This window comes from Chiloscyllium plagiosum, unplaced genomic scaffold (genome assembly GCF_037043375.1).
Source record: "Chiloscyllium plagiosum isolate Xiang-an unplaced genomic scaffold, Cpla_swu_hap1 HiC_scaffold_23, whole genome shotgun sequence".
NCBI lineage: Eukaryota > Metazoa > Chordata > Chondrichthyes > Orectolobiformes > Hemiscylliidae > Chiloscyllium > Chiloscyllium plagiosum.
In genome coordinates this window covers 24,601,385-24,626,999 of record NW_028270161.1, presented here as the reverse complement: position 1 = coordinate 24,626,999, position 25,615 = coordinate 24,601,385, and the positions used below count along the sequence as shown (strand labels likewise).

The window sequence follows — 25,615 nt, the reverse complement described above, 5'->3', positions numbered from 1 at the left end:
ACTCTATTACTCTTACAGATAGCGGAGATCTCCTTACAAGTTTGTTTCTCAATTTCCCTCTGACTATCAGGGGGTCTATAATATAATCCCAATAAGGTGATCATCCCTTTCTTATTTCTCAGTTCCACCCAAATAACTTCCCTGGATGTATTTCTGGGAATATTCTCCCTCAGCACAGCTGTAATGCTATCCCTTATCAAAAATGCGATACCCCCTCCTCTCTTGCCTCCCTTTCTATCCTTCCTGTAGCATTTGTATCCTGGAACATTAAGCTGCCAGTCCTGCCCATCCCTGAGCCATGTTTCTATAATTGCTATGATATCCTAGTCCCATGTTCCTAACCATGCCCTGAGTTCATCTGCCTTCCCTGTTAGGCCCCTTGCATTGAAATACATGCAGTTTAATTTATTAGTCCTACCTTGTCCCTGCCTGCCCTGACTGTTTGACTCACTTCTGTTTTCAGCTGTACCAGTCTCTTTCCTCACTATCTCCCTGGGTCCCACCCCCCCACCTTACTAATTTAAATCCTCCCAAGCAGTTCTTGCAAATCTCCCTGCCAGTATATTAGTCCCCTTCCAATTTAGGTGCAATCCGTCCTTCTTGTACAGGTCACTTCTACCCCAAAAGAGATTCCAATGATCCAAAAATGTGAATCCTTCTCCCATACACCAGCTCCTCAGCCATGCATTCATCTGCTCTATCCTCCTATTCCTGCCCTCACTAGCACTGGGAGTAATCCAGATATTACTACCCTTGAGGACCTCCTTTTTAAATTCCTGCCTAACTCTCTGTAATCTCCCTTCAGAATCTCAACCTTTTCCCTTCCTATATCGTTGGTTCCAATGTGGACAATAACCTCTTGCTGGCCCCTCTCCCCCCTCCGTGAGAACATTCTGCACCCTCTCTGAGACATCCTTGATCTTGGCATCAGGGAAACAACACACCATTCTGATTTTTCTCTGCTGGCCACAGAAACTGTCCGTACCTCAAACTACAGAATCCCCTAACACAATTGATCTCTTGGAAGCCGACGTACCCCTCGTTGCATTAGAGCCAGAAACTTGGCTGTTCATGCTACGTTCCCCTGAGAATCCATCACCCCCTACATTTTCCAAAACAGCATACCTGTTTGAAATGGGTAGATCCACAAAAGACTCCTGCCCTTGGTGCCTACCTCTCTTACCCTTCCTGGAGTTAACCCATCTATGTGACTGTATCTGAGACTTCCCCCCCCCCCCTTCCTATAACTGCCATCCATCACATACTGCTGCTGTTGCACATTGCTCATCGCTTCTATCTGTCTCTCCAACCGATCCACTCGATCTGATAAGATTCACAAACAACAGCGTTTATGGCAGATATAATCCGCAGTAACCCTTAAACTCTCTTTAAACTCCCACATCTGATAAGAAGTACATATCACTGCAAAGGCCATTTTTGCTCCTTCACAATCTACAGACCCAGAAAATAACACCGTCTTATTCCTCAACAAACACTGCCCCAGGTTAAATTAATAGCTATGGCTTATATTTTAAGTTTTATCTCCAAAAACATATAATCAAGAAAGAACCCACTGTACTCACTAATACAGCCTTTCTCTTGGACAGACTTAAAACCACAATGAACTTATCTGATTCTGTGTTGTGAACTTCGCCCAACAATTCCTCCAAGATTAGTTGAGAATTTCACTGTTTGTTAATTTTCCCAGACACACTCCGATGTCCAGCGACACATGAATTCAAAAACAGCAAAGGCAGTAACTGTGCAGGTTCTCTCTCTCTCTCTCTCCTGCACTGACCTCACCATGTGCTTCCTTTGTCTGCTCTTTTCCCTTTTAAACTGCTGTTGTTTTGCCTTTTTTTCCCAAAGTTTCAAAACAATGTAACAGCATATAAAACAGTAATTGCTGCTCCTGGAATTTGAGGAAATCACCTCCAGCACCTAAAATACCGCAAAAAAAGGAGCAGCTCTTACAGCCAGAAATTTTTCCCGTCCTCCATCTTGGTCTAAGAACCACCGAAACTGCAAAGGGAAAATGTTAAAAAAAACTTCTTTGGCCTTGTCTTTCTCTTTCCTGTGTGGAAGGACCAGGAAGTCCCCTGGAATAGGAAGTTGCCTTCTTTTCACTTTTGTTTGTAAACCCCTGTCGAAGGAGGATGTAACATCGCTTGACAAACAGGTAACAAATTCTCAACCAGTGACTGAAGGAAAGCACTGCGGTGAAAGCAGCCTGGTATCAACTGCCAAGAAGTAAAAAGGAATTGAAAAGGAACAGAAAGAAGGCAACTCATTGAATTCTGGGGTCCAGACCGGTGCTATCGAATTGTGTTGCCTTGATATTGTTTTCTTTCTTTGCCCTTTACATCCATGGCTTGTCTATCTGTATGTGCAAGGGGAAATTAAGAGGGGATAAAGCTTAAGTTATAGAATTCTAAGTTAGCAATTCCTAATTCCTAATTGATTGGTTTATTTGGTTATAAATAATTTGTACCAAATAAACAGTTACTTTCTTGTTTAGTACAGTAAGCAGATGAGTGTTTTCTTTATATTAATTTTCTGTTTGTCAGTCAGAGCAACTGGGGGCTTTGGATCATGTGAGTAAATGTTTGTGATGATTCCAAGAACAGTGGGACTTGCTTTTCCAGTGAATTCCCTCAGTGGGTCGTGACACGACGATCAGACTTTTCCACTGCTGGAATCTGCTCTGCCAATCGAGATAATAGCTGACCATCTTCCTCAATGTCATATTCCTCTGCCAACCCTACGTTCCTTGATGTCATTAATCATCTTTATGGATTGATGCTGGCCAAGCTGACTTTGTAATGGAGAGGCTGAGATGTTCACTTAGATAATGGTGGGTTCTTGGTGAGATGGAGAAGCTAGCAATACTGTCCCTTTCTCTGCCTCCAGTTACACCTCACGAAGATGGTCTCTTCCACCCTCCAGCTCAGCTTGCTCATGCTAATCGTGAAGTGGCTTCCAATCTCTAGTGGTGGTGGTGGTTAAGGTATGTGGATGCCATCATGCATGGTTGTGCCATCGGGGAGGTAATTATCTCGATGAATTCATGTGCCCTTTCATCTTGCTGTAATCTTCCCAGGAGGAAAAAGATGATTCCCATCTCCTTGTGTACAGTGCACCCTACCTTGTGAATAGTGCCCCTTACCTTGTATACACTGTCCCCATGAAGCATACAGTACCCCCTACCTTGTATAGATGGTCCCCGATGTTGTGTACAATACCCCCTACCTCGTATAGACTGTCCCTGATGTTGTGTACAGTATCCCATACCTTGTATAGACTGTCCCTGATGTTGTGTACAGTATCCCATACCTTGTATAGACTGTCCCTGATGTTGTGTACAATACCCACTACCTTGTATACACTATCCCCATGTTGTGTACAATAACTCCTACCTTGTATACACTGTCCCTGATGTTGTGTACAGTACCACCTACCTTGTAAACACTGTCCCCGATATTGTGTACAGTATCCCCTACCTTGTATACACTGTCCCCGATGTTGTGTACAGTTACTTCTACCTTGCACACACTGTCCCTGATGTTGTCTACAGTACCCCCTTCCTTGTATGTACTGTTCCCGATGTTATGTACGGTACCCCCTACTTTGTTTACACTCTCCCCATGTTGTGTACAATAACTCCTATCTTGTATGCACTGTCCCTGATGTTGTATACAGTACCACCTACCTTGTATACACTGTCTCCGATATTGTGTACAGTACCCCCTATCTTCTATACACTCTCCCCATGTTGTGTACAATAACTCCTACCTTGTATACACTGTCCCTGATGTTGTGTACAGTACCACCTATCTTGTATACAGTGTCCCCATGTTGTGTACAGTACCCCCTACCTTGTATACACGGTCCCTGATGTTGTGTACAGTACCCACTACCTTGTATACACTGTCCCTGATGTTGTGTACAATACCCACTACCTTGTATACACTCTCCCCATGTTGTGTACAATAACTCCTACCTTGTATACACTGTCCCTGATGTTGTGTACAGAACCACCAACCTTGTATACACTGTCCCTGATGTTGTGTACAGTACCACCTATCTTGTATACAGTGTCCCCATGTTGTGTACAGTACCCCCTATCTTGTATACACGGTCCCTGATGTTGTGTACAGTATCCCCTACCTTGTATAAACTGCCCCCGATATTGTGTACAGTACCCCCTACCTTTTATACACTGTCACCATGTTGTGTATAGTACCCCCAACTTTGAATACACTGTCTCCGATGTTGTGTACAGTACCCCCTATCTTGTATACACTCTCCCCATGTTGTGTACAATAACTCCTACCTTGTGTACACTGTCCCTGATGTTGTGTACAGTACCCCCTACCTTGAATACATTGTCGCTGAAGTTGTGTACAGTAACCCCTACCTTGTATACACTGTCCCCATGTTGTGTACAGTACCCCCTACTTTGTATACACTCTCCCCATGTTGTGTACAATAACTCCTACCTTATTTGCACTGTCCCTGATGTTGTGTACAGTACCACCTACCTTGTATACACTGTCCCCATGTTGTGTACAGTACCCCCACCTTGAATACACTGTCTCTGATGTTGTGTACAGTACCCCCTATCTTGTATACACTCTCCCCATGTTGTGTACAATAACTCCTACCTTGTATACACTGTCCCTGATGTTGTGTACAGTACCACCTACCTTGTATACACTGTCCCCATGTTGTGTACAGAACCCCCTACCTTGTATACACGGTCCCTGATGTTGTGTACAGTACCTCCTACCTTGTATAAACTGCCCCCGATATTGTGTACAGTACCCCCTACCTTTTATACACTGTCACCATGTTGTGTATAGTACCCCCAACTTTGAATACACTGTCTCCGATGTTGTGTACAATACCCCCATCTTGTATACACTCTCCCCATGTTGTGTACAATAACTCCTACCTTGTGTACACTGTCCCTGATGTTGTGTACAGTACCCCCTACCTTGAATACATTGTCGCTGAAGTTGTGTACAGTAACCCTACCTTGTATACACTGTCTCCGATGTGGTGTACATTACCACCTACCTTGTATACACTGACCCTGATGTTGTGTACAGTGCCCTCTACTTTGTATACACTCCCCTATGTTGTTTACAGTACCCCCACCTTGTATACACTGGCCCCGATGTTGTGTACAGTGCCCCCTACTTTGTATATACTCCCCGAAGTTGTGTACAGCAACTCCTACCTTGCACACACTGTCTCCGATGTTGTGTGCAGTACCCCCTCCTCAGTATACATTGTTCCCAATGTTGTGTACAGTACCCTCTACCTGTATACACTGCCCCCAACGTTGTCTACAGTACTCCCTACCTTGTATATACTGTTCCCGATGTTGTGTACAGTATCCCCTACCTTGTACACACTCTCCCCGTTGTTGTGTACAGTAATCCCTACATTGTATACACTGTTTCCGATGTTGTATACAGTAATCCCTACCTTGTCCACACCGTCCCCATGATGTGTACAGTACCCCCTACCTTGAATACACTGTCCCTGATGTTGTGTACAGTACCCCCTACCTTGTATACACTCTCCCCATGTTGTGTACAATAACTCCTACCTTATATGCACTGTCCCTGATGTTGTGTACAGTACCACCTACCTTGTATACACTGACCCCAATGTTGTGTACAGTGCCCTCTACTTTGCATACACTCCCCTATGTTGTGTACAGCAACTCTTACCTTGTACACACTGTCTCCGATGTTGTGTACAGTACCCCCTCTCTAGTATACACTGTTCCCAATGTTGTGTACAGTACCCCCTATCTTGTATATACTGTCCCCGATGTTATGTACAGTAACTTCTACCTTGTACACACTGTCGCTGAAGTTGTCTACAGCACCCCCTACCTTGTATATTCTGTTCCCGATGTTGTGTACAGTATCGCCTACCTTGTACACACTGTCCCTGATGTTGTGTACAGTAATTCCTACCTTGTATACACTGTCCTCGATGTTGTATACATTAACCCCTACCTTGTATACACTGTCCGAGATGTTGTGTACATTACCACCTACCTTGTATACACTGTTCCCAATGTTGTATACAGTACCCCCTACCTTGTATACCATTGTCCCCGATGTTGTGTACAGTACTCCTACTTTGTATACCATTGTCCCCGATGTTGTGTACAGTACCCCCTACCTTGTGCACACTGTCCCCAATGTTGTGTACTCCTACTTTGTATACACTATTCCCGATGTTGTGTACAGTACCCCCTACCTTGTATATTCTGTTCCCGATGTTGTGTACAGTATCGCCTACCTTGTACACACTGTCCCTGATGTTGTGTACAGTAATTCCTACCTTGTATACACTGTCCTCGATGTTGTATACATTAACCCCTACCTTGTATACACTGTCCCTGATGTTGTGTACAGTAACTCCTACCTTGTATACACTGTTCCCAATGTTGTATACAGTACCCCCTACCTTGTATACCATTGTCCCCGATGTTGTGTACAGTACTCCCTACTTTGTATACCATTGTCCCCGATGTTGTGTACAGTACCCCCTACCTTGTGCACACTGTCCCCAATGTTGTGTACCCCTACCTTGTATACACTATTCCCGATGCTGTGTACAGTACCCCCTACCTTGTATACCATTGTCCCCGATGTTGTGTACAGTACCCCCTACTTTGTATCCCATTGTCCCCGATGTTGTGTACAGTATCCCCTACCTTGTATACACTATCCCTGATGAGATTCATGTGTGAAAGGCAAACATTGGGATGCCACTGATATCAACTGCTCCCTCTGGATGGACCTGCTGCTCAGGCGATGGTAATTGTGAAGCATATCCTGACCCTGCTCTGACTTATGTAGGAGATCCCCCTTGATCCTTCTTTTTAGGTACTGCCCTAAAATTGGCCGGGTGCTCCTGGAAGACCTTCAGAGGAAGACCTTCTCCAGCCCCACTGCAGAGTTTGCTCCACCCCCTCATTACACCCATATCATACTCAGGCTGCAGAGCAAGTGACCGTGCAAAAACTGTCACCATGCTGACGGAATCAGTTGGTCCTTCATCCCTTTCTGTCTGCAGCAAAACCCTGCAAATTGTGGCAGTAATTTACCATAACACTTACACAAATTTAGCAAAAGTAAGATAAAAATACCTCATGTGACCTTTCAAATACAGGTCGTCACAAAGCAGTGCACATCTCACTGTATAATGCTTGCTGTTTCAGAGAGATTCACAAAGCTGTTGTTTGTCTATCCATTGACTAGTTTTAGTGTCAACCAGGCGGAGGTGGGTACTGCAGATGCTAGAGATTAGAGTCAAGATTAGATTGCTGCTGGAAAAGCACAGCAGGTCAGGCAGCGTCCGAGGAACAGAAAAATCGACATTGCGGGCAAAAGCCCTTCATCAGGAATAAGGCCTCATTCCTGATGAAGGGCTTTTGCCTGAAACGTCGATTTTTCTTCTCCTCAGACGCTGCCTGACCTGCTGTGCTTTTCCAGCAGCAATTTAATCTTGAATCTAGTTTTAGTGTCAGCCTGTTCAGCCGGCACCTTCGACGTTTTTGGACCCACACAAGGGGAGGACTTCAGTCCACCATTTTAGATTTGCAATTCCATGTGGGCCTTGCAGGAAGTGGTCAGTGATGCATTACATGTATGACAATTTACAGAAGACCAGGCAGTGCTAGGCTACTCAATTTTACATCCTTTGTTTCTTTTTACAGCTTTGTGAATATTAGGGATAGTTAAATGCGAGCATTGGGACTGTGAGTAATCCCTGTGCTCTGGGCCTATGAGGTTGGAGGTCAAGGCAACTAAGCATGGATGATTGTGATTGGCTGGTTTTCTGTGTTCTGGGGCTACTGTTTGTTTTAAGAGCTCTGCAACGTGCTGACTTAGCTGAGTTCTTTCTGCTGATTTATCATCTCACTCAACCCCTTCCATTGTCTTCACTCCACACTGGAGACAGTGAGGGTAAGGCCCTTTTATTGGTTAACCAGGAACCCCAACAATGACAGGCAAACAGTGACGTCCAGCAAGGTGCACAAAAGCTGAGCAATGCACAGACTGTGAGAGCACAGCAGTGTCAGTAACCTTGGGCTATGGTCACAGGGCCCAGCAAGTGCATATGTGTCTGATTGACATGTGTTGGCTGCATCAAGAACAGGGTATTACCGAGTGAGTGTACAGTACCAGAGTGAAGGGTAATCCTTAATCATCTCTCTGATGGTGACAGCAAGGGAGGTCAGGCTTTTTTAAACTGCAATTTTTCAAGTGTTTTACAGATGAATGTGAAATGAACTCCAAATGAGAAAATCAACAAATGCCCTCGGTTGGAGGAGAAATGAAGAGAATAACACAACTCAAAAGAGGGAATAAGGGAACAGAAAGGCAGTTAATATAATAGAGAATTCTGATGTCCTTCACTAGCATGTGAATAGTTATTCAGTCCTATGAAGTGATGTGGAATCTGTTGGAACAAGGAATGCAATAAATGCTTCGAGGTGTAGGGTAGTGCTAGAATACTTAATGAGTATTTATTAACATCTGTTTAGGAAGAGGAAGTTGTGGGTAAAAATCGGGTAGAGATACTGAAAAGGCTGACAATTAAAATGGATAAGTCACTTTCTTTGGGAAGGATTGGCAAAAAGCTTGCCATAATATGCTAATATTTCCTAAATATAAGGGAAGTGCCAGGGGATTGGAGAGTGGAAATTGAAACAGCCTTATTGAACAAAGGAATAAGGACATTTCTATAGTAAATACAGACCAGCTAGTTGAAATTCAGTGCTGGGTAACGTTTCAGAAACGATGATCAGGATAAACGCACAAGGCAGATGGAGGGATTTGAGCTAAATAAGAACATGGATTTCTAAAAGGCAAATCATACTTGACTATTTTATTGGAATTGTTTGATAAAAGTGACAATAAAAAATGATGAATGGAAAGCAGTAAAAGGCTGGCATTGAACTGAGGAATTATGAAATGATGTTTTTTAAGATGCTAAACATCACGAGAGCTAGGAATATCCCTGAAAATCTGCAAGCTCTAAGTGAATTGCAAAGAGTCATGCCGAAACATGGAAGGACTGTCCAAATACCAGGAGTTTGCAAACAGACAAATGGGAGATGTGAGAATTCAGGTTTCATGAATGGAATTATAAGGAGACATTCTAGCTCAGCTGAGGTAGCAAAAGGATGGTGATGGATTGAGACCTCACAATCCATATTCATCCTCCTGATCATATTTTCCTTTTATCTGACTTCAATCCTGACAGTGAATGTCCAGTTTTATCTTCTCAGACAGGATTCTGCTGCTCTCTTCAGAATGGAGAGCAATACAGAACTATCGGAGATTGCACAGATCCTGTGGGACAATGATATTAACAGACTGCAGCCAGGGATAGACTACAAGATCAACCTTCAGGTAGGTTCACATCAAATCACAACGTTAATTAGGAATTATCCATCACTAGCACTTAGTTCCAATCAGCGGGTTTTCTTCCTGATCCAAGAAGATTGGAAAAGGTGCAGTAAATACATTGTCAATGTACACAACAGCAAAAAAATGCTTTTTGCCTGGCCCTTCAGCTGTGTCTGGACTCCAAACTGTTTGTGATACAACTTGCCAAGTTACCTGATGAAAGGGCAGTGCTCCAAAAGCTAGTACTTCCAAATAAACCTGTTGGATTATAATGTGGTGTTGTCTGAATTTTAACTTTAATCTAATCACATTCTTCTCTTTTCCTGAACCTGTTTATAGTTTCTTCCAACTCTGAACATCACTAACAATGGTCAGGTCTTTGAATATTCTTTCCTTATATTTCCTATGTTCAAACTAATCTCTCCTTCCTCCCCCCCTCACACTCTCTCCTTCCTCCCCCTCTCACACTCTTTCCTTCCTCCCCTCTCACACACTCTCCTTCCTCCCCCTCTCACACTCTCTCCTTTCTACCCCCTCTCACACACTCTCCTTCCTCCCCCTTTCACACTCTCTCCCTTTGGTTGGCTAATGCCCTTACAGAAGGAAATTTAACATTTTTATCAGCTCTGGCCTCTGGCTCCAAAGAAATGCGACTGAGTCCGAACTGCTCTGTGAAAAGGCCCAACAACCCATTCATATCAAACTGTTAGAAAGGCTGAAAGATCAATAACCAGATGGAGCACTGATATCGAGTTAGGCACTAGAAACAGCAATGTCAAACCCAGCTCTCCTTTCCAACATCTGGAAGCTTTTGTCTAAACTGGCATCATGTCAAGCCGGGCAAAGAGACCTCCAACAGATGATTACCTGCCATCCTCCCTCGTGACTGATGAATCACTACTCCTCCATGTTGAAGTTGTACTGAGGCTGGCAGTAAGTAGAGAATCTACTCTGGAATGGGGATGTCAATGTCCATCAGCAGTAGAGGCTTGATGATACCAATACTGTTATGGACCAGGCCACACACCCACCAAAGCATTGTAAGAAGATAGCCCAGATCCTAACTTTTCCAGTTGTTTTAAGCAGGTGCAGGTGAATATTCCTGAAGTGATGCAGTTGGTCAAACCACTTGGCTTTAGACAAAACAGAATTTATTCACACATGAACAAAAGAAAACCAAATTTAGGAAAGGATAACTATTTGAAAACGCAACTGACACAAAAATGCAGTTCTGAATTCCAGTACCATCCCATAACACCCCCCTCAATCCCATAACCTCCCCCCCTCCCCGGTTGGCAAACAGGCAAATTCAAACACAGGAGAGAGATTGCAGATAGAGAGAGGGTCAGCATGGAGCTGTTTCTTTGGGTCCCCAGCCAAAAACTAACTCAAAACTAGAGAAAACTCTGAACTGGGAGAACTGTCCACTCTCCTCTCATTGCATAAGTGTTTCAAAACAAAACTTAGAAGTCTTTTCAAGTAGATATTTCCAGATATATTGGAACCTCTGCCTTTACTACCCCAGTCAAGGAAAAAACAAGGACAGAATAACTTTGTTAAAGGAGCAGCATCACCACACTACTGACTGAGCTGCTCAAGTCCTAAAAAACATTGCTGCTAGATAGGACTGCGGCAGCGAGTGAAGGAACCAATAAGAAGGAAATGTTACTTGTCCTCGGTTTCACTGATTTACCTGTCACAATATCCATCCATGATAATATCAGTTGGAGTGACCATTTCACAGCTAAGCAAGCCCCCCAAGTGGATGATCCACCTTGGCCTTCTTCTGTTCTCCCTAGCATTACAGATGCCAGTTTTCAGACAACTTGATTCACTCTACGTGATATCACGAAGTGCCTGGAGACACTGGATATTGCAAAAGCAAAGGTCCCTGACAGCATACCAGCAATAGTACTGAAAGCCTGTGCTCCAGAACCTGCCACATCCCTGACCAAGTTGTTCCAGTACAGCTACAACACTGACATCTACCTTACCATGTGGAAAATCGTCCCAGTATGTCCTGTATATAAATCCAAACCACCAGTTACCATCAGTCTACTCCCTCAATAGCCAAGTGATGAAAGGCTTCATTGACTGTGATATCAAGTGACACTTACTCAACAATATTCTGTTCGCTGATGTGAAGATTAGTTTCCACGAGGAAAACATGTTTCACATCCTTGGTCCAGATTTGGACAGAAAGGTTGAACTTGAGGCGAGATGAGAGTGATTATTATTGACAGTAATGTAGCACATGACTGAGTGTGCCATCAAGGAGCCTTAGCACAAATAGAGTCAATTAGAATTAGATTAGATTAGATTAGATTGCTTACAGTGTGGAAACAGGCCCTTCGGCCCAACCGACCCGCCAAAGCGCACCCACCCAGACCCATTCCCCTACATTTACCCCTGCACCTAACACTACAGGCAATTTAGCATGGCCAATTCATCTAACCTGCACATTTTTTTTTGGACTGTGGGAGGAAACCGGAGCACCCGGAGGAAATCCACGCAGACACAGGGAGAATGTGCAAACTCCACACAGTCGGTCGCCTGAGGCGGGAATTGAACCCAGGTCTCTGGCGCTGTTAGGGGAAGCTCTCAGGCTTATCTCCTAGGCCCAACCATCTTCTTCAACTGTTTCTGAAGTTCCAAAGAAGACTTGAAATGTTAACTTTGTGTCTTTCTCCACAGCTACCTCCAGACCTGCTGAGTTTTCCCAGCACTTTGCTTTTTACTTTATGCAAAGAAGGTGATGACAAGAGCAATCCAGAGACTAGGAATTCTGTGGTGAGTAGCTCACTTCTTGTCTCCCTAAAGCCTGTCCACCTTCTACCCGGCACGAGTCAGGAGTGATGGGATATTCCCCACTTGCCTGAACGGAAGCAGTTCCAACAATGCCCAATGAGCTTGACAACATCCAGGACAAAATATCAGCTTGATTAGCTGCTTATCTAACATCTTCAACATTCCCTCTCCCACCAACGTAGTGCAAGGAGTATATACCACATACAAGAAGCTCTGTAGAATTCTCACAGGCCTCTTTGACAGGACCTTCAAAATTTATGATTTCTACCATCTGGAAAATCTAAGGCAGCAGAAACATTGGACCACAGAACCTGCAGTTCCTCTCCAAACCACACACCAATTTTTCTTTGAACTGCACTGCACACTGGTGTTGCATAAGTACAGCTGTCCCACATCTCTGACTGATGTACTTGGGTTCACTGCTTACCTTGAGTAAATCAATGCTCTCCAGTTTCTCCTGAATGTCCCTTCAGACGTTCTGACAATATAAGATCTCAGGTATTCTGTTTGTCTGAAGATGGTAGCTTCAAATTTCCTTTTTCTTAACCAGATGTTGTGCCCTAGCTTTAAGGCAGACAGAGTTTTCACCCTGTGCTGAGAGTTGGAGCACCTCTATTGCTTTTTGCTGTGGTTTTCTGCTTCCAAGGGTGGCATGGTGGCACAGTGGTTAGCACTGCTGCCTCACAGCACCAGGATTCCAGGTTCGATTCCAGCCTCAGGTGACTGTCTGTGTGGAGTTTGCACATTCTCTCTGTGTGGGTTTCCTCTGGATATGCCGGTTTCCTCCTACAAGCCAGGTGAATTGGCCAAGTTAAATTGCATTAGTCAGAGGGAAATGGGTCTGGGTGGGTTAATCTTCAAAGGGTTGGTTGGGCAAATCTAATCATGTCTTTTGGTCTTCTTATCTGACCTCAGAGTCTTCACCAGTCTTCCTGACTCTCTGTTTGATGAAGATGGTTTGGACAATTTGTCACGTGGGTGATGCCTACCTAACTCCCTCCTCTGGATATGCCTTCATAAACTGAAGTCCATTATCTCATACCAATATTTCCTGGGAAATGTGTTTTGTAAAGATCCTTTTCAGTGCTTGCTCATGAAATCAGTTGTGGTTGAATTAACTATTGATGCCTCAATGCATCTTCAAATCTTGTTGACTGAAACAAAATACCCCTTCTTTGTAAAGTCAAACGAATCCATTGCTACCCTTCCTGTGCACCTTCCTAAGTGAAATCATTGGCTGTTGTCTGTTTGTGGCCCATAGTTGGCATGTCTTTTTGTAGTTTTGGTCTCCTTATGTAAATATGTTGGAGATGACTTGAAGGAAGTTTACTAGATTGATATCTGGAAAGAGCTGGTTGTTTTTGAGAAAAGCTCACATAGGCTAGGCTTGTTTCCACAGGAGTTTAGATGAATAAGGTGCTAGTTGAATAGTTTTGACATTGTGGATTTGGAAAGGGTGTTTCTTTTTGTGGGTCAGCTCAGAACCAAAGAGGGGACACTGTTTTTAAATTAGGGTGCCTTTTCAGGACAGAGATGTGGAGAATGTTTTTACTCCCTACCTCAGAAGGTGAAGTTATTTTTAAGGTAATTGAGAATCATTAATTATTATTTTTAAGACTAGTTTTATGGTTTAGTTGGACAGATTCTTGTGAGAAAGGGGAATTCAGCATTATTGAGGTTTAAAAGGAATGTGGAATTCAAAACATAGATAAATCAACCATGAAATAGGCTCTATAAGCAGAATGGTCAACTTCTGCTCCAATTTCATATCTTTATTTCATATGTTTTAACATGCCTGGCCACTGCTGATTGTTGTATTTTGGTTTTGCACTTTATGTTACCTAGGAGTACCATACAGTTTCTGTACCATTTATCTTTGTAATTACTTTCCTGCTACCCTCAATGGTTGCAGTAAACGAATACATTTTCCACAGTTGTCAAGAATTATTTTCACTTGTGTATCTTTTCATCAGTTGTTCTGCTGAACTATATTTTGACCACCTTGCTGACAGCGTTGGACTATATTTCGACCACCTTGCTGACGGCGTTGGACTATATTTTGACCACCTTGCTGAGAGCGTTGGACTATATTTCGACCACCTTGCTGACAGCGTTGGACTATATTTCGACCACCTTGCTGACGGCGTTGGACTATATTTTGACCACCTTGCTGAGAGCGTTGGACTATATTTCGACCACCTTGCTGACGGCGTTGGACTATATTTCGACCACCTTGCTAAGAGTGTTGGACTATATTTCGACCACCTTGCTGAGAGCGTTGGACTATATTTCGACCACCTTGCTGACGGTGTTGGACTATATTTCGACCACCTTGCTGACGGTGTTGGACTATATTTCGACCACCTTGCTGACGGCGTTGTCTGACTTTTGTGCAGTCCTGGCCAGGTTTTTAAGCTGCATGAACTTGCTCTCAGTTGCCTGTCAAGTGTTACATCTGTAGACCAAGACTCTACTTCTCCTATACGAACAAGATCTTTTTCTGCTCAATGCACTGCTGCCCTCAAGTGTGTATTGCTGTTACTTGCACCTTGTCTGGAGCATACACGAATACCACAATTGTATCTCATCAGCCTGAACTTAAATGTTTGTATGTAGGGACAGTTTTGAGATTTCTTTTAATCTCACTAAAGACTTGTAATTCATTGTGACCTGAAATTGTCAGTCTACAAATCTTTCTCTCCCCCCCAAGTATTTGCTAATGCTTCCTTCTTCACTATTGCATACCTCTGATCAGACTCTGTCAAAATTCTCATCATAGCATTCAGCATTTCATGCTCTGCCAGATTGCACTTGACTAAGTACCGTTTCTGATCCTGTGGATGATACATCTGTGGCTATGATATCTGTGGCCTGGATGGCAATGTGCTGAAACATCAGCAGAAATTATCCTGGGTCACCTTATTGAAACATACAAGATTCTGAAGTAGCTTTAATAGGATGGATGGTTGAAAGAAAAAATGTTTCCACTAGTCGGGGAATCTCAGACTAGAGAACACAGTTATGGAATGATGGGACACCCACTTAATACTGAACGAAAAGGAATTTCTTCTCTGAGACAGTAGTGAATATCTGAAATTCTGTACCTTCGAGAGTTGTGGAAGTTATATCATTGCAAGTATATAAAGAGGAGGTAGACAGGTTTCGAAATTATCAGGGAGTTGAGAACTATGAGGGACTGGCAAAAAAGAGGAGTTGAAGCATTGGACGGATCAACCATGATCTTATAGAATGGTGGGACAGGCTTGAGGGGCAGAATGGGCTATTCCTGCTCCTATTTCTTATGTTCTCATTTTTTAAACATCTTTTCAAAAGCTGCAGACTGTTCCTGATGCTAATACCACTGCTGAACTTTTTCAAAAGCTCTGTTAAGTTTTGAGTGAAACGGGTCTGTTGGAGGTAAACTTTCTTGCTGAATTCATCAAGCCTAAAAAGTATTGCACATTATTTACATACTTTGGTGCTGGAAATGTTTAGTACCTTTTGTCTTCCTTGGATCCACAGTAATGTCTCCTAGGAATTCATAAAGTGCGTGGGGGATAGTCTCTGAGGGCAATATGTTATAGAGCCAATCAGGGAGCAGGCTACCTTGGATCTGGTAATGGGACATGAGCAAATTTAGTAAATGACCTCAGAGTAAATGATCACCTCAGAAGTAGTAATGGTAATATGATAGAATGTAGTAATCAGAGTGAGAAACATTTGTCAGAAACAACTATGTTTAACTTAAATAAAGGGAATTACAAAGAAATGAGGATAGATTCTCAAGAATGCGAAGAAGCAGGCAGCAGCAGGCACTTAGGGATGTATATTGTGACTCTCAGGAACAATACATCTCAGAAAGGGGGAAGATTCTAAAAGAGGGATAAACCAATCGTGGGTAACCAGGAAGGTTTTGGAGATCATTGAGATGAAGGGTAAAGCATATGAGGAGGTAAATGTCAGTGATAGCTGTGAAAACTGGAATAAATTCCGAATTCAACATAGGTGACTCAAAAAAAAAAGAAAGAGAAAATAAACTACAAGGGCAAGGATTATCAACACTGACAACAGAGCTTCTTTAGATATATAAAAAGAAAGAGAGAAGTCAAAGTGAATATAGACCCTTTAGAAAATTAATCTGGGGAGGCAATTATGGGGAACAAGGGCAAGTAGTTAAATCGATATTTTGTACCAGTCTTTACAGTGAAAGAAACTTCAAACCTACCCATGATATTGAAGAAAATGAATTCTCATTGTGTAGGGAGTAACATAATTGCATGGATAGAAGATTAGTTGGCGGGCAAAAAAAATGGGTAGGCATAAATAGGTGCCTGGGCAAAAGTGAGGATTGCAGATGCTAGAGATTAGAGTTGAGAGTGTGGTGCTGGAAAAGCACAGCAGGTCAGGCAGCATCTGAGGAACTGGAGAATCAATATTTCGGGCAAAAGCACTTCATCAGGAATCCTGATGAAAGGCTTTTTCCCGAAACGTCGATTCTCCTGCTCCTTGGATGCTGTCTGACCTGCTGTGCTTTTCCAGCACCACACTCTTGACATAAATAGGTGCCTGTCTGTTTGGCAGGATGTAATGAGTGTAGACCCACAGGAGTCTGTGCTGGAACCAACTTTTTACAATTTACATCAATGAGTTAGATGAGGGGAGTGAAGGCATGAGCACTAAATTTGCTGATAACATCAAGAGAGTAAGGAAAGTATTGTGAAGAATACAGAAGGAAATGGCAGACAGATATACAGTAGATAGGTTGATTGAATGAGCAAAATCTGACAGTTGGTATATAAAGTGGGAAAATAGGAAGTTGTTCACTTGGGTAAGAAGAATGAAAAAAGCAGAGCAGAGAGAATGACCGTGAAAGTTTGAAGTGGATAGGGATCATGGTGTTCAACTGCCTCAGTCATAAAACATTAGTATGTACATGTGGCATGCAATCAGGAAGGCTAATGGAATGCTGTGTTTTATTGTGAGAAGAACTGAACTTAAAAGTAAGGATGTTATGCTTCAGTTATACAGGGCACTGGCAAAATCACATCTCAAATATTGTATGAGGTCTGGCCTGCTTTCATAAAGAAGAAATGTGTTCAGAGGAGGTTTGTAAGGTTGAGACCTGGAATAATTCAGTCGTCTTATTCGGATAGATTGGACAGACTGAACTTGTTTACCCTGGAGTTTAGAGGAGTGAGGGGTGATTTGATTGAACTGTATGTGATCTTGAATAGTCTTGACTAGGTCATAGAGAGAGAGAGAAAGGTGGATGGGGAAATGATGTTTCTTCTTGTGGGAAAGTCCACAACTAGAGGACCCTGTTTTAAAATTAGGGCTCGCTCTTTTAGGACTGAGATGAGGAGAATTATTTTCTTTCAGAGAGTTGTACAGTTTTGGAACTCTCTGTTTTAGAAGCAGATGGAACCAGGTTATATTTTAAAGGTAGAAGTGTTTTTTTTTCCAGGCCGGGAAAGGAAAGGCTGTTCACTTTGGGAGTGGATGGAAATGTAAATCTGTAACACAGTCAGATCAGCCACGAGCTTTTTGAATCATGAAACAGGAATCAGGGGCCGAATGATCTACTTCTGCTTCTAGTTCACATGTTTGTGCACTTTCTGAAATGATATTCTTCCCATGATACGATGGTACATTTTCCTTGAGTGTATAAGAACGTGTGTTTAGCAGCTTCTTCTGGAGTAATGCGCTGCTCCTGCTTCAAGTTTCCTGAATTTTTGAACAGCTTTGGAAATTCTTCCTGAATTTTTTTCCCCATCTGCATTCTGGTGCATTGTCGTTCCTCTTTGTAGGAGATCTAGACAGGTACACACGTTCCTCCTCACCAATGAGGCATTCTGATTCCTCATTGTATCTCATGCTTCACTGATATCTTGTCCTCTGTGACTAACATTAAAATAAGTTATCCATGCACTTGAAGATCTGTGCATCCTGGATGTTGGAGTTTTATGTCACTGCTTTGACTAAGTATGTAAGTTAGCTCACTGAGTTTGAAGGTTTGTTTTTTCAGACGTTTTGCCACCATAACTAGGTAACATCATCAGTGAGTGTCTCCAGTGATATGTCCCGCTGGTGGTATGTCCAGCCTCTCGATTTATAGATCTTGGTTTCTTAAGGTGGGTGACGTCATTTCCGGTTTTATTTTTCAACAGAAGGTTGAAAAAGTTGATGTATTTATTGATGGAGTTCTGGTTAGAGTGCCATGCCTCTAAGAATTCTCGTATGTGTATTTGTTTCACCTGTCCTAGGATGTGTGTGTTGTCCCGGTCAAAGTGGTGTCCTTCTTTGTCTAGTGATAGTGGGTCGTGTTTTCAGGTGGCCAGTTGGTAATCATATATCCTGGTGGCAAGTTTCCTGCTAGTTTGTCCAATGTAGTTTTTTTTAACAGTTCTTGCATGGTATTTGTAAGTGAGGTTAGTTTTGCTGAAGGTATCTAATGGATCCTTTAGGTTCATTAGTCACTGTTTAGATGTGTTGGTAGGTTTGTGGGCACTGTGATACCAAGGGGCCTGAGTAGTCTGGAAATTTCTGATATGTCTTTGATGTAAGGTAATGTGACTATAGTCTTTGATCGTGTTGTGTCTGCTTGTTTGGGTTTGTTTTTGAGGAATTGACAGAGTGTGTTTATTGGGTATCCGTTTTTTTTTAAAAGTTGTAGAGATATTTTTCTTCTGCTTTTTATCTTTCTTGTGTGGTGCTTTGACTGTCACAGATTTCAATCACGGCAAGCTGCGTGCCAGACTTGAAATGAGTGTTCTTGTGTTTGAGATTAAATTATGTTTCAAAGCCCTTTACCTTGATGTTGATAGGCAAGAATCTGATTTGACTCTGACCTTCCCATGAAATGATGTCTGCATCTTTTGTCCTGCATTTTAACTGCTCTTATTTTTCCCTTGTTGCATGATTTCAGTTTCTTTGCAAATTTCCCTTTTAAGGACCTTTTCTTTGTCTGTGAGCTGATGAAGGTGCTGTTAACTTGCTATTAACTTGCAGTATTTTTGAACATGTGATAATACAAGTGATCACACTGACAGTACTCAGCTCCCCCTGCAGGACTTTCGTTGCACATGTGATTCTGTTTCCACTTTTTAAAAACCTAATCAGTTGATGATGTTGCTTCCTGCTCTCTTGGTGTTTTGCTGTGCTTTTTGGATGGTGGCAACACCATCATACAGTCTACAGTCAGAAAAATCCCTGATGTTTCCTCACAGAACTGACTGATGTTGGCCTCTGATTTCTGCGTGCATTGCAAATTAGACTGTCTGTTCCAGCGTCACAGAGTCATGGAAGTGACACAGCACAGACACAACCAGCCCATGCCGAACATGTTCCCAAACTAAAGTAGTCCCATCTGCCTGCACTTGGGCCCATATCCTTCCAGACATTCCTTATCCATGTACTTATCAAAATGTCTTTGAAATGTTGTCACTGTATCCACATGCGCCATTTCCTCTGGAAATTCATTCCACACATGAATCACTGTCTGTGTAAAACAGTTGCCTCTCGTGTCCTTTTATAGTCTCTCCCTTCTCACCTTAAAAATATGCCCCCGGTCTTGAAATCCCCCACCATAAGAGAAAGACACCTGTCATTGACCTTATCTATACTCCTCTTGATCTTATAAACCTCTATAAGGTCACCATTTAACCTCCTATGCTCCAGTGAAAAAAGTCCCAGTCTATTCAGCCTCGGCCTATAACTCAAAATTTTCATTCCCAGCACCATCCTGGTAAATCTTTTCTGTACGCTCTCCAGCTTGATAATATCCTTCCTCGACCAGGGCGACCAGTGTCAAATACTTCTTGGATTGAAGAAAGTCAGATAACTTCTCATCCCTGACCCTGGCTACTATACAGTCCCTAATTAATTCATCCCTCAAAGATCCATTCCCACATAGACGATATCAATTCATCACAAAGCTTTTTATTGATTTTCCTAAATGCTGAGATAGCTGGTTAATTCTTGTCTTTTTGATCAGTAAACTTTCTTTTGTGGTTAAAATAAGCATCAGAAGAATTAATCAATGCATTATCCTTGGTAGTACCTCCTTGCACGCTGTCAAACTGGAATACCATCAGCTATTGAATATACAGCATGTAAAAATGAGCGGAGGTGATGAAGTTCTTCCCTCTTGTATAAGCCTGAAGCCCTTCTCTGTAGCATTGAGGGTGTTGCTTCCAGAGTTCCCCCATTTGGCCTCACCTTGGGCCATCCATATCATCACAGGGCTGAGCTAAAGGAAAGATTGTCACCAGAGTGCCATCCCAGCAGATTATTGTGTCCAATTGATTTGGGTATTTCCTTCTTATTGTTGAAGTGTTCTGATTTGGGGTCTTTCTTTAGAGCATCACTGCTTTGTGGTTAGATTTTGAAGTTTTCCTTTTCCTTGCCTTTGGAATCTTCAGCCTTTCCAGCGTTTATTCTCAAAATCCTCAAGCTTTGCTCAGCTCTGGGGTGCTCTCTTTCCAGCTGTGCCCTTTAGTCTCTGTTTTAACTTCAGCTCCTAGCTCTGAAGCCGTTCTTCCCCAGATGCCACCAGGCGTTATCTTTAAGCCAACCTGTACATTGAGGTACAAGTCTGTTATATCTCAGTTGTGGAAATGTGTTGCTGGAAAAGCGCAGCAGGTCAGGCAGCATCTAGGGAACAGGAGAATCGACGTTTCGGGCATCAGCCCTTCTTCGGGCTAATGCCCGAAACGTCGATTCTCCTGTTCCCTGGATGCTGCCTGACCTGCTGCGCTTTTCCAGCAACACATTTCCATCTCTGATCTCCAGCATCTGCAGACCTCACTTTCTCCTCATATATCTCAGTTGTGTGCAGCTGCACATACACTTTCTGGGAATCTGCTTGCTCCTTATCTCTATGTAAGAATGTTCAACTCCTTAGGTACTGTACATACCTTTACTTACATTTGTACACAGCAAGTTATCAAAAACAGCTCTATATTATAATGTCTAAGCCCTCCTTCTTCACATGTTTGCGCTAGATGGGTGTCTTCTCATCAGTATCATGTGATCAGAGAGTCATGATTTATGTGACTCTCACTATAGCCCCATCACTCCACCTTCTGATCCACTGTGAGTGCTTCGGCCTGTCCTCCTCCTTCCTCTTCCTTTCAAACTGAGTGTCGCTCTCCGTGAACAAATCACCTCTATTTGGCCTTCTCCAGTTTACACACAAAACTGATTACATCAGAGACAATTTTATGATCTTTTTCAGCTTTCATTTCCCTGCTGGATAATTATGAAGCTGACACAAGAGAACCAGAGACCATCACCTCAGAGGAGGAGCAAGAGATTCACAGCTTTCTGGATGTTGTCATGGAAACCCCAGTGCTGCAGGTAACGTGACAGTGCACACTTTCAGACAGTCAGCTTTATGGTTACAGGTGAACTGTGTGTTAGTTGGCTTGAAACAAATGACAAGGTGGTAACTGGTTTAAAATGTTACCGAATGTTGGACTTTGTGATCTTTGGTCTTTTCCATCTCCTATAATGTTTTGTTTTTTCTTCTGAGATTGCACACAGGTACTTAGTCAAGAAGGGGAAGGCAAAAGAGAACAAAGAATAATTCAAACAGCAATTGTATGACAAGTGGTTCTGCCTGTATGCTCGCAAAGGTTCCAGTCAGTAAGTATTATGTGTGTCTGTCTGTGTGTGTGTGTGTGTGTGTGTCTGTGTGTGCGTATGTGTGTGCGAGTATTGTATGGTGTGGATGCGAATGTGTGTTTGTCTAGCAGTTTGAGTGTGGTCTGGTTACGTAATTTTGTGTGTGTGTCTGTGTGTGTGGTCTAGATATGAATGTATGTGGTTTCATACCGGAAATAGATATGTGTGCAAATCTCTGCAGGTGTAAAGTACAAACTTCCACTTATCCCCATAACAATATCATGAAGGCAATGTCAGACTGACCAAAGATGAGAATGAATGCTGGTCCTAGTGACAGTTAATGCCTATGCAACTACGCACAGTGAGAGTCAGAGCCTGTAGTAGTGTATTTCAATAAGAGTCAGTTTCTGTGGAAATGTATCCCAATGGGTGTGAGCTCTTCAGGCAACATACCCCATGAAGAATTAGTGTGTAAGACTGCAGTCAATGAGAGACATTGTTTGTGAAACTGCACACCTGTAAGACACAGTATCTGTGGGATTGTTAGCCGGTGAGAAACACTGTAGAACTGTACCCCAGTAAGAATCAGAATTGTGTGGAACTGTACCCCAGTGAGAGTCAGTGTGTGTGGAACTGTATCCCAGTCAGAATCAGAATTGTGCGGAACTGTACCCCAGTGAGGGTCAGTGTGTGTGGGACTGTACCCCAGTGAGAATCAGAATGTGTGGAACTTTACCCCAGTGAGAGTCAGTGTGTGTGGGACTGTACCCCAGTGAGAGTCAGTGTGCAAGGAACTATGCCCCAGTGAGAGACAGTGTGTAAGGAACTGTACCCCAGGGACAGTCAATGTTTTCCCCAGAATTGGAAATTGGGAAACAACTGGATTACCTGTGCTAATTTTCTCTTCATCCTACTTTTCTCCCTCCAGCCCCGATTCATCAGGTTTTGAGCATGTATTTGTTGGTGAAACACGAGGTGGACGAACAGTTATTGGATTCCACAATTGGATTCAGTTCTACCTTCAGGAAAAGCTGGGTCATGTGGATTAAGAGGATACACAATGCAAGATAACCAGCTCAAGGTGAGCATTGCACAGGTCAGAGAGGATGCTGAGGTACAGACAAAGTCTAATCAAGGAGTTCACATAAAACACCAAGTACCTGCAAGTGAGTTACAGACTGCATGTATTCAGGGCTATGGGATGGTGGATGTTGGTTGAATGGTGTACTGATGGAATAACAGAGACTCAGGAATACGTCAGACGCAGGAATTTAATCGAAAGGTTCAGGCAATATATTCTTAGGATGAGTAAGGAGCAGTGGTGATTGTAATCAATTGAGTGGCTCAGGGGAACTTTATATAAAATTTAATAAACTCCTGTTGTGAGTTACAGACTGAAAATAAACAAAGTAACTAGGTGAGGTGTACAGTTATGTATGGAATAATGATATCCACAAGTAAGTTACACCAGTTCTAATCTAGAAATTCGACATGGCTTTATTACTGTATAAATAATAAAAGGCAAAGTCCCCATAGTCCCACTCTCTAATTAGAGAGATATGACTGATGTTGAGTTTCACCTGGAAGTTACCATGTCCCTAGAGAAGAGTAAAGTTGTGAAGCAAGGGCTGTCATGGTAATCTCAGCTGGTGCGGCAAATGAACCTGTGCTGTTGGCGTCATTCTGCATCACAGACCAGCCATTCAGCCAACTGAACTAACCATAGGGGACTGGAGGGATTCAGGGTTTAATTGAGGACTTTGTGGATTTAGTGGAGGGATTGCAGTAGATCATTCGAGGCGATTAGGCACTAACACTCTCCCTGTTTGTTTTGGCTTGTTTTACCCTTCTCACAGCCGGATGAGAAAAAGCATCTGATCACGTTGCATTTCTACTGGAAGAATGGGGTTAAGCCTCAGTGCAGCTGCTTTATGGGGGTGAGCCCAGTGTTTGATTTTGCCCTCTACGCCATCATCTTCCTCAGCTCGTCCAGTCAACACCACAAGCTCCGGTTCAGTCAGTACGGGGTGGAGATCGTGTGTCACAGCAACAAATACAAAAACCTTGAGACCGTCTACCCTATTTTATTGCAGTACTTAGCCGAAGCTTCATGGCTGTGAAAATGAACCTGAGGAATCCTGAAATCATCACAGATACATCAAGTTCCCAAAGCATTTGAACACAGTTATTGATATTATCAGCTAACTAGCCCATTCTCCAAATCTGTCATCAAAATACCATTTGAGAAATTTAGTTTGAATTAAATCTATCTAATTTCTAATAATGCTGTACACTTTCTCACCTCTATTGTTGAATCTGTTCTGATTTAATTGGAAATAATGCAACAGTAATAAAGCCCCACTATTTCACAAGCCATCACAAATGTGTAAATTACCAAGTAAACCACGAAGATGATCAATTTTCCTGATGGGACTTTTATTCAAGACAAAAACACTTCACATCAGGTTTCTTCATTAACAGGAAATAACTCTATTCATTACAAAAAAACAACTTATTCTTCAATGAATAATAGAGAAGAAAAACATTATTCTGCTACAATGCAACTTAAACTATAGCCTCTTAAAACTCCAAGCATACTCACATTTATTCACAAATAAGGCAAATGAAAATAAATAGATTGACACATATTGTGGGTAGAAAAATAGAGTCTGGAAAAGTAAAGTTCTGAAGATTAAAAAACCTGACCAGAAGTTGGAAAGTTATTTCTTACAGTAATTTTGGTTTTAGTAATGATGACACACTGTTTTCTATTGATAAATGTTCTTTAAAGCAGTAGTTGATCAGATAGATTAATTTTAAAATCCGTTCTTTAAGTTTCTGTTTTTTTTTTAATCACCAACATAGAGAAAGAGAGAGAGAGTGCTCTGTTTACAGACTCGATGTTTCTGACTGCATGGTCCTTTTGCAAATTGCAGCTCAACCAATCCTTGGGCTGTCACCAGGCAGTTATTACCCAACTCAAAAACTCCTGGTGTTGTATGTCTCAATAATGGAATGATCTCCCTCACAGCTTCGAAAAATAGTCTTGAACAGCTAAAAATGTGCACGACCTGTTTCTTTCAACAAAATTCTACTGGCATTTTACCTATATAGCAATATCCAGCTTGCATTCCAACTTATAGTCCAAAATGAAACAAAAGCAGTCCCATACATGTCTCCACTCTTAAACAGATAGAAAGCTAATTTTAAATACATTTCACCACTAGCTGAACATGACACATTTACATGAAACCACAAACAATTACATTCTGTCACTCTTACTCCTTGTGAAGATTTAACCAATGTCTTGTCAATTTCCTCCCAAATTCCTAAAGTATTTCAACAGAATCCCATTTAGAATAATGTCAGCTATTATCTTTTCAAACTATGTGAACAACTTTCAGATTAAATGGTTAAATTAATAATCTCCATTGAAATCATCTTGCTTTTTTAGTCTTAAAGTTTTCTGTAAAAGTCACGCATTTATGGTATATTTTAGTATTTCTTTGCTGCTATGATGGGTTTAGACTTTAAAATATTGAAGACCAAATAATAATTCATTGCAGAAGGCTTTGTCTGATACAGGTTAAATTTCTCAGAAAAACACAGCACTAGTTTCTGTATTCCTGATTCACCACCCTACAATATGAATGAACCCATTATATATGAATTTTGTAAATTCAGGAGTGGGTAACCCTTGTTCATTTATTAGGATTGTGCTCAACAAAAATTACTTG

The 25,615-nt window shown here is 42.2% G+C and overlaps 1 pseudogene across 1 annotated transcript; it reads left to right on the top strand.

The window, feature by feature from the left end:
- The first annotated feature begins 9,350 nt into the window (after positions 1–9,350).
- LOC148145852 (uncharacterized) lies at positions 9,351–25,398 on the top strand (annotated as a pseudogene). Its single transcript, XR_015761040.1, has 8 exons — positions 9,351–9,449; positions 11,301–11,410; positions 13,170–13,228; positions 14,228–14,644; positions 21,490–21,611; positions 21,787–21,899; positions 22,807–22,959; positions 23,735–25,398. The product of XR_015761040.1 is annotated as an uncharacterized LOC148145852 (transcript).
- The last annotated feature ends 217 nt before the right edge of the window (positions 25,399–25,615 follow it).